General features: G+C 33.4%; 1 protein-coding gene across 7 annotated transcripts in view; it reads left to right on the top strand.

The window, feature by feature from the left end:
* The window catches only part of LOC118191457 (coiled-coil domain-containing protein AGAP005037-like), a 769,544-nt gene that overhangs the window by 493,524 nt on the left and 262,508 nt on the right, over positions 1-13,512 (top strand). The gene's annotated exons all lie outside the window — the stretch shown is intronic.

Here is a 13,512-nt window from a genome sequence, read left to right as displayed (position 1 = left end):
TTCATGAAAAGTTACAAATGCTTTGTGAAAGATGTGTATAACCTTTTCATCCTGTCTGTTTGCGGATTAACAGAACTAATTTCTCTGGAAATAGATTTCATTGAAAGTTTATAGCACAGCTGAAACTTTTACAGCCGAAACGTTTACTTATTAAGAAATAATATGGATTTTAAGCTTTCAAAACCGTTGTAGAACTTTTTTCTTGCAAACGTAGATAAGTAGCTGGAATACTTTTGGAACTTTTTGTAGAAAAACAGGCTAAATACTAGAAATTTTATAACTCAGGAATCCTTTTTTGGTGCTACTTTGGTACACGGTTGCACGGATTTTTGGCGATTTACTTTTACAATCATCAGCCATCTTGAAAAACGCAGTTTTTACGTTATTTACCGCATAGTAAAGTATTCGAAACTTTAAAAAAATAAATATCGTTAAAAATAATGGATTAATTTTTTTTGTTGAAAACGTTTTTTAAGATGGCAAGCAAATGTAAATAAATACATTTACTATGAGTATAAAATACTAAAGAAAGGTTAAATTATTACTTTCATATAGCACAGAAGTAGAATAAAAGTACCGCTATAAAAACATTGCGCCAACGTTTAATTGGATTAAAATATTACGTAAATTGAATATCGAATTAAAAACCATCATACCAACGTTTAAAAGAATTAAAATATTACTTAAATTAAATACTTTAAAATAAGTAAATACGATGGCTTCGTACAGTAGAGCTAAAATGACAGCAATTAGTTTATTGTCGGTAAAAAAGGAGGAATGTCTAATACTTTTCTTACCGTTACAGCGGTTATTTCTTCCAAGATGACCACAAAATCATATACGGCCGTCCTCAGAATCGGCTCTTCTAACGATCTTCAACTGTGATCTACATTTTCGCACTTCATTGAAGAAGCAATTAGCGAGGTTTCCTCCAAAAATTTTTAATAAATTTCCTCTGACCCTTGTAAGAATTTATAAATAAATCTTTGATTAGGAAAGTCAGGCTGGCCAAAATAAGGTGTTAAAGGACAATTTTTTGATTCCGATACCAATAATTCTTGCTACTTATCAATAACAACATTCCTCTTTGAAAGAGACATTTTTGAAGGAATTCGAAGATATGAATTAAATTTTAAAATGGCGCGGTAATGCACAAATTTTCAGCAACCTATCAGGGAGCTGATTACAGCTCGTTAATGCACAAATATTCTATAACCAATCAGAGAGCTGATTACATCACGCCTAGAATTAAAATTATTTAAATAATCATACGTACATAATAAAATCATTTTAAAAAAGAAATGCAAAATTAAATTGTATTTTAATATTTAACAGCCACAGATAATGTTTAAAACATTAGATTAAATTTATAGATTTTAAAACCAATTACTTTTAAAGTAAGGTGACGTCACTGATTACATCATCCACAGCATAAAATACCATAAACAATAAAATTTTTATTTCAAATAAAAATGCAAAATTCAAGTAATTTTTAATATTTAGAAGCCATAAATAATATTTAAAACACGGAATTTATGCATAATAAAACGCATTATTTTTTAAATAAAATAACAGCAAAGTATCGGTTACCATAAATAACTTATCCAGCAATGGGTTTACCATAAGTCGTATTACTCGCTAAAAGAAAAATTGCCAAAAAATCGCCAAAATCCGTGCAACCGTCTACCAAAGTAGCACCCCGTTTTTTAATTTCAAATATTTAAAATTTTTATTGGAACAGAAATTAATTAGGGAATTTCTGTTTTACTTTTCGATGCGTCAGCAGCATGGAGTTTACTAATTTTAGATGTTTCATTCCCAGTTCCTAAGACTAACTTTCCCTTGATCACGACTTTCAGTTATATCTATTTGTTCGTCTAATGCTGGCCTTTATTTTTAGTAGAAGCTGTCATGAAAATTGTTGTGAATTTGAAATAAATGTGCACTGAAATAATGTTAGTAGGAACGATTTTTTCCATTTCTTCAAAATGATATAAACCATATTATTTTGAATGAAAAAGCTTTTGCGTGACGAACCAGTATTTAAATCGCTCGTTTTTCAAATCAGTATTCAAAGATGTTTTCTTGATACTTCTTCTCTGTCCTTTCCCCCCAAAACATACGAATAAATGCTTTAGTTAAAACAATTACCACTTGTCTCGAGTATACTGTAGATCCTTCATCATTTAGTAAAGCATAGAAGAGATATTTTTTTGTTCTCATGTGAAAAGAACTGGGCATTCTTTACTTTAAATTTATGTCAGTTTAAAGAAATTATGCAACTTCTTCAATAAAGTATTGAATTGAAGAAATAATATGGATTCAGCCCTTACCTTCTTTTTTCCCAACTTTTGGTTTTTTACCAATAAGTAAGCTTTTAAAGATCCCTTTGGAACGGGTTCTTTAAATCATACATTTATTAAAGTCATGAATGTATTATTGAGCCACTGAATGATATTTTTATTAAAGCCAAACATTAAAGAAAAAAATAAAATGACAGAGTCATTTTTTAAGTATCCTTTGTTTCGAGTGTTCATTATACAGAAGTGAAATACATTAGATTCCTATATTTAAGTGTTGGTAGTAGAAAAACATCTCCGCTAAATTTTAGAGATATCCAACGTAAGAACGTTTTGCTGCCGATGGGCTAATGTATTTGTTTATTATATTTTTAAGAACTGTCTATACATGTGAGTAATTTATGTGAAATTATATTTGAAATTGTAGTATTTTGGTATAGTATTTATTATTATAAATGCTTGAAAGAGATGATGCTCTGTCGGAAAAGTACGAATACAGGGGCAAGTCTATTTAACACTGAGTAAATGGCTATCTCGCTAAATTGGCGAGATAACGCTAAGCTGGCGAAGCTTAGCGACTGCGTTTTGTTCCCAGTTTGGCGCTAAATCGCCAAAAGGCAAACTTGGTGGTCATTCACCAGAAATTTCCAGAAGTGGAAGATACTAGAGATTTCTTGTTGACCGTGTGGAAACAATATAAGATAGGAGTGAGAATCAGTTTCTCAGCTTCCCGTTCAGAGCGACTTCGGAATATTGAGATCATCGTGTGATCTTCGCCTTTTAGATACGCTTTGCACTGCATTGGGTTTAACGTTCTTAGTAGTTTGAAGTATAACTACTGAATGTGTTCTGACCAACGGCCAAGGCCTTTTGTTTCCGGAGTACCTTTGCAATTAAATGCAATTACCTCTATGTTTTTGTTAAATATAGAGGCAATTGCATTTAATTGATTTAAGTAATTAAGAGAGAACACTCGTTAAAGAAGGAGGGAAAAAAATCCATTAGAGCTAAATAGCGGAGTCCGATAAGAGGTCTGATTGTGTTCTGTGATACTGAAAAAGAGCTGTACGAGTGCTTTTGTGAAAAGTTCAAGAACTATAAAGTGTCTATTTTGATAAAAAATAAATTTTATCAAGCTATCATCGGCTCTGTGTGCATTCAATCTATTATGAACCCGTACGCACGAAACAATATTTATACTTGCAGCATTATATAACATACTGTGTTTTAAAATTTGAAACTTTAGAATAATAGTGGATAATGCTTTAGAGGTTTCTTTCCTGCCTTTATTCACGATTCTCTTGTCTTAGTTTTAGATGAATAAGATACGTAAGCTCCATGAGTGCAAAATAATAAATACGTTACCCGAAAGCAAAATTTCACGCCAAGATAACAAATGATATAAACAAATCACATACTAAATTCCAAAGTTTAACAATTATGTTTTGCGTAAGTCTTTATGCAAGACACATTTTAACATCTGCAACACATTTTTAAAATTTTTAACATTTATTTAAAATTCCAAGTCCATATAAGTTCCTGGCAACAAAACGCTCATAAGTACTCAAATATTTTAATACACGGAAAGTACTTTCCTTTACTCTGGCAATATTTTAAATAAATCAAAATTTCTGTGTCACCTGTAAAGTTAAATTATATTGCACACATTAAGTATTTTAATATATTAATAAAATAAAATACTTGATGCGTGATTAAAAACATCTCTCGCAATGCTTCCATTAGATTTCACCATAAAAAATATTATCATATTTTAAGAACATTCTGTGCCCACTTCAACAGTAGATCAAATTCATCTGAAATCATCGTCGCTTTAGAACATTTCCACTGTATTTCACAATATCTTTTTACTTCCTTCTACGAAGTAAAAGAAGTATTATAACCGTGAAAGATTTCGGGTATAATATTTCAACCAAAATATCCATTTTGACAGCTCTTGAATCCATTTGAACGATGTTTTTGCCTGACATCTATACGTACGGACGGAATAATGAACTCTTTCTTTTTTCCTGAAAGGATTGTAAAATGGGTTTAAAACGGAATCAGTAGAGACTTTTTTGCGACGCACAAACTTACGTACGTATGTATGTATCTAGTATAACTCAAAAATGAGTGGCCTCAGAACCTTGAAATTTTGTATATGGGACTGTTATAAGATGTAGTTGTGCACTTCCCTTTTTAGTTGTAATCGGTGCATCCAAAGTATACATAAACCCACTCTGTTACCCGCCTTGGTGAACTCAGGTTTGTATTCTTATATGTTTGTAAATTGTGCATTTTTTGCTTTAAAAGGATTGAATTATGTTGTTCTCATGTTCTGGTTACGATTTTTATGGCTTTAATCAATCTGCATGCAATAGCTGTAGAACTATCAACAATTTAAAATTTGTTCAAGTGCTACTAAGCCTAACGAGGCCGACTTTTCTTAACATTTGAAACTCTTAGCAGAATAGTGAATTAAGTCAGTTTCTGCACCAACTTTAGTGTGCTTTTGCCGAGTGGGATGAAAAATAAACTTTCAATTTTTTGCATCGAAAAATGCCTGCCGAATTTCTTGTTTTTGCGTACAATCTCTAATTTTAATTACAAAACAAAATTTAAACAGTTTTTAACTGAATTTGGTGTTTTATGTTTTCCTCTACTTTACAATTTTTAATGAAGATGTTTTGAGTTTTTATGTATTATTGGCCTTGACGCGAAATCAGAACCTGATTTGATTGATTGAGAAATATATCTCTGTTGAAATTCGAGGAAATAAATTTAAATGAAATTCAGCAAAAAATGCGTACAATTTAATATACGTACAAGGAAGTGGTGTGGTGTCCATATCAGATTTTTCCTCGTATGCATTTATTTTTTCATGTAATGACATTTCTATCTGCAAGTTATTGAGTACTGTTATTTGTTACTTATAAATTTATTTAATAGTTTAAATAATCCGTAAAATATTTCTTCAAAAACATTTAAGATCCATTTCTGAAGAGAAGTAACTAATGCAGAATTCATACTTCGACGAGATTTATTGAAGCAATTTCAGTTCGTAAGTCCAAAACGTCATTTCTGATACACATGACCCACAATTTAGAAAATAGTAAAAAAATAGATAAAAACGTATTCGCGGATCATTTGGCGCTATGGGCCAGATAATATTCAGCTTAGGAATAGTAACCCTAGAAATGAAATCCAGGGCTTCTACGTCCAGAAGTTCATCTCGGAGCGTCGCTTATTTCGTCTATAATTTGACATACCGCTTTCTGAGCGGCTTATTATGTAGCCCCTAATGGAGTGCTTAGGTACGCTTTCTCATTCGGCAGAAGTACCTTCAGCATTTGTCGGGCTAAATCGTAATTGCACCCGACGTTGATGGCTTCGCCCTCGCTTCTGTGCACAAGCCAGCACTGGTTCTTCTTTCGCTTCATCTGATGGCAAGCAGCCATCCTAGAAATGAGAGAGGGTGCACCTAATGGAGACTTCATCATGTAAGCCGCGAACTTACGGAGCCGTGAGATGACTCCTGATGCTGATGCTTAAGAAGAAAAAGGGAAAGTTGCAGAAATTGGGGCAAATTTTGGAGCTAAAGAAGTTTGATATGATGGTCGTTTTCTTTTTATCTAAGTATAATGAAAGAAATTTGTGATTATTTTTTAATAAATATTATTCTTAAAGTCAGTTTCTTCTTCGAAGTCTGTATTTGTTACTTTAATTTATTTTTACACGCATTACTGGGAATAAATGTGCCTCTTGAAATATTTTTAATTCACTAGTCGGACAAAAGGAGGATTCCCGTTTATTTAAACTTATAGAAGTGAACTGAACATTTAAACGAACTTACCTACGTTGACCTATCATTAAAATGAACTATCGTAACTTCAAATTTTAGGAAATTCATTTTCTAAAACTAATTGGAAAGCTCATAATGGTATTTAAATTGGTTTCAGTCTTCAGACATGATAATCAGCCTCTAAGCTTTAACGTATTTTTGCTTAAAGTAAACGTTTATGTAACCTTTCAAGACCTCAGGGACAAATAACCGTCTCGCATTTAACTTAATGTCAATCATTAAAAAACATCACAGCTACTTTGCAGGTAAAATATGATAATTAAAGTGACACTGGCTACAGTTTCTAATATTTTCTACCTTAATTATAATTTTGTTCGCTAATTAAACTCACTTAATTTGCGTTTCTGATGAAGTTGAAGAGAAGATGTACAAGTGAGGAAAAGATTCAGCATAAGAAATAACATGTTAATAAAAACAAACTTTAGAAAACATAAGAATTTGTGTATTAATAATGCAATGATGCCTAATGTTACATCCAATTTTTTTTTAGTTTCAATTTAAGAGGGAAATGATATGCAAGTATTATTTTAATTTTAAAATCGGACTAATTAGAATATAAAATAGAAGAGAAACACGCCAATGTGACAATCAAAATCGTAATAACAACCTTGTATTTCGCGTACATTTATTAAAACACTCAGTCGATTTCGAGAGCAGCTACAGGTCCCTCCTCATCAGGAGAACGAAATTACTAGAAAGCAACCTCTATAACAGCTTTTTATACCGGTAGTACCACGCGCGCCTCGCGCATGGTACTACTGAATGCTATTTCTGAGAAAGTTCCAGCGTTACTTGCTGACTAAGTAATCTTCGCTTGCATCAAAAGACAAATCTAGTTTCAAAAACCATTATCGATAATATCCAAACAAGTAGCGGCTTTTGAAAAGCAGTTCAGGGGTCTGAAAAGGCTCAGATAGCATTTTATGAAGTAGCTGAATTAGTTGCTTTAAACCTGAAACCTCCTAATTTGGCTGAAGAAATTCTATCACTTACTTGTCGTTAAATTGTAAAAAGAATGATCGATGAACTATCAAAAATTAATATTTCTAATATTTCACTTTCAAATAGCACAATTCTTTGCAGAATTGTAGACATGTCCCAAAATATTAAAGAACATTTTATTAAAACCCTTCCAGATTCAAATTTTGCTCTATAAATCGACGAAACACCTGATATTACAATAAAACACATTTAATTACATTCGTTCGACTTCGACATTAGCACTCATGAAAATGATGTAATTAATCACTTCATGTTGTCGTGAATTATCTGATTTGACAACAGAAAAGTATATCTTCGATGAAATTATGTTATATTTACAAGAAATTAAAATTTTGTTGAATTTGTGTGTTGACATTTTCACAGATGGTGCTCCGGCTACGACTGGATCTATAAAACGATTTGTAACACATGTAAGGGAATATAATGCAGATATAATTATTGCTTAATTATTGTTTTGCTTCTGAAAACACTCATGACTAAACAGTTACCATAATAATTCTGGAACAATGTGATAAAATGATTAATTATAGAAATTCAGCACTATTCAAAGTCGTCCGTGTCATGTTACGGAGTCCAAATATGAATCGTTTTTACTTCGCATGATTGTCAGGAGGGAAAGTTTTATCCAGAGTGCTTGAATTAAAGCACGAGATAAACACAATTTTTGAGCAAGATAATGATGATTTGTTGATCTGTTACATGGCAAAATATGGCTTACAAAGCTAGCTGACTTATCTAATTGTTTTGTTAATTTTAAGAACATAAATACAAGAATGCAAGAACCGATAGAAAGTATTTTAATCTCAATCAATAAAATGTTAGACCCACCAGCATTATTTGTGAGAAGTAACATTTTTGCGAGTTTCAAGATTTCAGCGTTTTAAAGTTGCTAAACACTGGTAATTCGGTCCGAGGCTCAGTTTCCGCGAACGGGGTCTGCAAGGGCGTTTTTAGGGTTTTTCCCATGTGTTGCGTGTATACGAGACAGTTTCCCTTAGAAAGTCCTCCAAGAAGGCATCTCTTCCTTCCGTGTAGTGCCTAAGGACGGAGCACGTAAATAACAATATGCAACAAAATGTTGGTAGACTAGAACTAGAAGAGAAACACGCTAATGTGACAATCAAAATCGTAAAAAAACAACCTTATATTTAGCGTAGTTATAATGAAACACTCAATCGATTTCGAGGGCAGCTAAAGGTCCCTCCTCATCAGGAGAAAGAAATACATAGAAAGAAGAAAATAGGAATCACAGAAACACGTGGTGCTTATCAGCACTGCACGTGGTTATAACTAGATTATTTGAAGTTCAGATTTTGAGCGTAATGTGCATTTGCCCCTCGCTCCCTATTTTAACTTCGCTAATATTTCTTTATACTTGATCAGACAGCCTGGCTCAGTAAAAGCAGGCGGCCAGCGCAACTCTGATTAAAAATCTAGTTATAACCACGTGCAGTGCTGATAAGCACCACGTGTTTCTGTGATTCCTATTTTCTTCTTTCTATGTATTTCTTTCTCCTGATGAGGAGGGACCTTTAGCTGCCCTCGAAATCGATTAAAATGTTGGTATTTAAAAAATTATTACTTTAAGAAAGAATGCTCAAGAATGTAGCTTAGAAACGTTTGAGTCACTTCCAAGAACTGTTACAATACAATTCATCAAATTGTGTTATAAAATCATTCAAATTGTTTCATTATTTGATAATACTAGAATAAAAAAATTAATTATTACTTTCCAAATTTAAAAATAAAGAATTTTGATTGGATTCAAAATCCATCTCTGATATACGACACATCGATGTATGATTCTGAAGGAAGAGGAAAAACTACTTTCGGAGTGCTGTAACTCAGATTTAATTTCAAAACATTCAAAACAATCAATTAATTCGTTCTCGATTAATCTTAAATACGATTAACCGATAATATCACAAAATCTATAAGTGTGTTATTTTACAAGCTTTCATATCTTTACTTGTCCGAAGTTTGATTAGTTTAAGCAGATGACGAAAACCCCGAATGTATATACAGTATATAGTTTCAAGTTCAAAAAATGAATTTCAGTACCTTTAATTATTTTTGAACAGAAAGCCCTTAAAAATTATAATTCAAAGGTCATCTAGAGGAAGGGGATCCTGTTTATAATTTGTTTAATGAATAGTTAGAAATTCATCAGATATTCAAACTTGAGCGGGGAAAGAGAGAAGTTAAAACTTAAGTTGAAGAAGGTAAAAGTCTAGAGCAAATAAAAATTTGCTGAAGAAAGAGAAACTGAAATCGATGACGGATGCAGAGAAAAACGACCTTTCGCCACACAAATGAGAAAGGCATAAAGTATTTTAAAAATAGATTCTGAATAAATAGGAGCATCTGAAAAGTTGTGCAGTATATTTTACGATGCGTAAATAGAGATAGAAGGCGTAAATACAAGCGATCTGAAAGTTGCAAGGTGTCAGAAGAATGTTTTTAACGTATTAACTGCCATGATCCCCATTTGGAGATTTTTCTTAGTAGCAGAAATTTGGTAACTTTTAATTAGGTTAGCAATTTGTTTATACATTGTAGTTTAAAACTGTCTCAAGCTGCATGAGTTGTTGATTAGTAGTTGTGAGAGAGCTGGCGAGCATTATTTGTGAGAAGTAACATTTTTGCGAGTTTCAAGATTTCAGCATTTTCAAAACTCCGGTATGTCATATTATTATGTACATCATTTCCAACTCCAATGTACTGCCGTATTCTCTAATGGTTTTAGAATATATTTACTAACTATCAATTTGAATTTTATTTTCCGGTGTCGATCCACATTTGGGGCTGATGGCAGATTTCATTTGTGTTTCAACTTGTCTCTATGTAAATATATATACACAGAAATAAAAGTAAATTGAGAGAAAGAAATTTGGCAGTTAATAGGTTAAATATTCCACATCTTACTAATATTTTTTAACTGTTAAATTGATGTTTAAAATAAGGTAAACAAATTATTTGATTTATTGGTTCACTTGTATTTCTGTTATATCTAGGATTTTTAAGTTTCTTTTCGTGATCTTTAAAAATCGTTACGTAGTTACATCTAAAATAGTTTTGCCATTTTCTGTCTGAAGTTTATGAGGTGTTTTCTCCCTCCTTTTTGCATACCTTCGTGGTGTAAAAAGTATTCCAAAGGTCCATGTTCGAGTCCGGGGAGGGCATTGCCCATTTTTCACGTCTACAGTATAAAAATAGCCTAATAAATGATCAGTGGCGCCCGAACTAAAAGTTGGTGAATGATGATTCTTTAACACCAGTATCTCATCTAAGCTACTAAAAATTTGGCATAGAACCATTACAGAAAGAGTAATAACTTATGGAGCAGCAATCTGGGGTGGCGAACTTACCTCTCATATGAAAAGATCCCTGCTCTCTATTCAGAGACAGCAGCTACTTCAAGTATGCAGGGCCTACCGTACCACGTCAACACTAGCCCTACAACAACTAGCAGGAATTCCTCCCCTAGATTTGATAGTAGAAAGGGAGGCAGCTATCGTAAGGGTTACCAGACTGGGTCAAACTTCAACACTCTGGGGTCATAGTTATCACCACTCGGACTACGAGGAGCAAAACAACTGCAATAACTTTCATCCAGCAGCTTTTAATCTCTCTGACGGTATCAGTATAAACGACCAACCAATTCAGAGGTACAGTAATAACCTTTTCACAGATGGCTCCAAAACTGAGAACGGCACGGGCAGCGCCTTCTGTAGACTAGAAAATGGAGTTGTAACATTCGAGTGGAAAAGGAAATTAGGCTTGAACAACTCGGTATACCAAGCAGAGCTTCTAGCTATCAGTGCTGCAATTAGATATGCGAACACATGTCAACAGGAGAAATTCTCCATACTCAGCGATTCTGCATCAAGTCTAACGGCTATCGCAAGTCAAAACAGCCGTAGTCCGTTGGTATACAGAATTCAGAAACAGCTTCTGACAATGCCTATTTCGCAAAGACCCACTTTAAAATGGGTTCCCGCTCACACAGGGATTCAAGGCAATGAAGCCGCTGACCTACTGGCCAAGCAGGCAGCCAACTGTACGGATATATTAGAAAGACCAACTAAACTTCCTTGGTCTCATATTAAGCGAACAACTTTGACAAGTCTGCTACAAAATTGGCAAAGTAGATGGACAGAGGCAGAGGTAGGACGAAGGACATTTCGCTTACTGCCAAAAGTTAACATGGAAATAAAGACCCACTGTGCTAGCCTAACACAGTTCTTGACAGGTCATGGACCATTTTCAGTATACCTGAACAGATTCAGACTTAGGGATACTCCTTTCTGCGAATGCGGAGAGGAAGGCGACACGGACCATTATTACTTCCATTGTGTACATACAAGAACCTGGCACTTGAAGAAACCAGCGGACTGTGCCTGGGCAATGTGGACGACTAACACACTCAAAAACAGAATAGCCCTTGATAAAATAGAGAAAATCTCAGAACACTGCCTAAGCAGAAACAACCGTGGATAATATTATAATGTTTCAAAAGTTCAGAACTTAAAGCAGATAACCAGAATAACGCTTAATGCCTTGCAGTTAACAATATGTAAAAACTGTTATTAGTTTATAATATTCAACCTTGTTACTCTGGAGTCTTTCCCGCCGTGATGGTATATAATTCCGTTTGGTTCATGTCCGTGGTCGGAAGCCATCATAGCGGTGCACTCACTCACTCACTCACTCACCCAGGGTTTGGAGATTGGGTCCCCTAAAAACCTCAGCCGACCTTTAAAAGGGGGAATATATAAGGTATTTCTCCCGCCTTCGTGGTGTAGTGGTCTGCACGCTCAGCGCGTAATTGAGAGGTCCGTGGTTCGATTCCCTGCGAAGGCTTTTTTTCATCTTGCTTGCATCCAAAAAATACCTAAACGATACAAGTCAAATGGAAAAAGAAACACATGAAATTGCTATACACAGGTTCATCTTCTTCTTGAGGCTCAAACTGAAAAAACAGACCTGTGTCTAATAACTTCGAAATTCATGCAGTGTTATTCAAAGTCTTCGTCAAACTAAGTTTGTTGCTTCCTTAATTTTCAGTATAGAATTATAAATGTAAGTACAAAGTAATAATACAATATGAAAACGCTATTAAGTTTTAAATTCCAATATAGTAATCTACCTTTTAAAAAATCAACTAGGTAATTAATGAGTATTTAAGGGAGAATTCTGATTTGGAAGAGGCGTATGAGAGATAAAACAGTTAAATCCTACACTGAGAACTATTATTCTCAAGGTTGCATTAATATAAATATTAATTAACAGATGAGTGGATAAACTCTTCTGTGCCTAAATAAATCAATTAAAATGTGAAGGTATTTTCCGTACTGTCTTACATTTTCACACGAAGACGTTTCATATTTTGGCGCTTTGTTTTACGAATCCACAGCCATTTCCGCTGGACTGAGCAATCGCAGCTGATCAGAGAGTTTTGTGATCAGGAATATCTTTAATTCTATTTGTTTTTTTATCGCCAATTACAATCATTTTATGTTCTAAGAAAGTACATTACATAAAATGAACTGTGATCTCGCATATAATTGTTTTAAATTCTTTCAGAAGTTCCGTCAGAAACTATCCTTTGTTACAATCATTGCAACTGCAAATATATTGCATAATTTATTATATACCTAGGCATTGTGTATAATATGAAGATGTATTTCATACTTGCCAGTTTGTCATTTGGCATTCTATAAAATGCATAGGCAATGTGAAAATATTTGCTGTTTTCACATATTGCCGGCCAGTTTGAAACATTTTATAAAATGACGAGGTATGCTATAGAATGCCGGATTTCATACTATGCCGATATCATATACGAAAACAAAAAAATATTAATGAATATAAGCAATAACTGCTAAATATGTTTTAGGAATGGATATTCTGGCAAAATATACTATTCTAATTACCCGCAGTGGCAGCGGCGGATCAGGTTATTCATAAATGTTATATATATATATACTTATATTATACCTATATCGTTAGATTGGTTTATGTATCATTATATATAAACCAATCAAACAATGAAAGAATATTAAAATAAATTGACTAGCTTGTTCTCTTTGTTCAGTAACATAAATCATAAAATTAGAGTAATAATGCTTCAAATTAGCCTTAGTAATATTTCAGGAAATGTAATTTAGTTGCTGAAGTGGAAGAGCAAATTAAGATGCAGTTAGCTTGATTTTGACGTTGGAAATATTTCATCAAGTCCTTTCATTTTTGGTCTAACGCTACGTTACGCTGTTATGGCATTAATCATCCGTGCACCCTAGTAGATTGCAAATTCTTAAAGTTATTTCACATCTTATAAACCTCTCAAGG

This window comes from Stegodyphus dumicola, chromosome 2, assembly GCF_044657685.1.
Source record: "Stegodyphus dumicola isolate Sdum_Otavi_A_Nest chromosome 2, ASM4465768v1".
Classification (NCBI taxonomy): Eukaryota; Metazoa; Arthropoda; class Arachnida; order Araneae; family Eresidae; genus Stegodyphus; species Stegodyphus dumicola.
The sequence above is the reverse complement of the archived record's forward strand: the minus strand, read 5'-3'. Positions and strand labels throughout refer to the sequence as shown.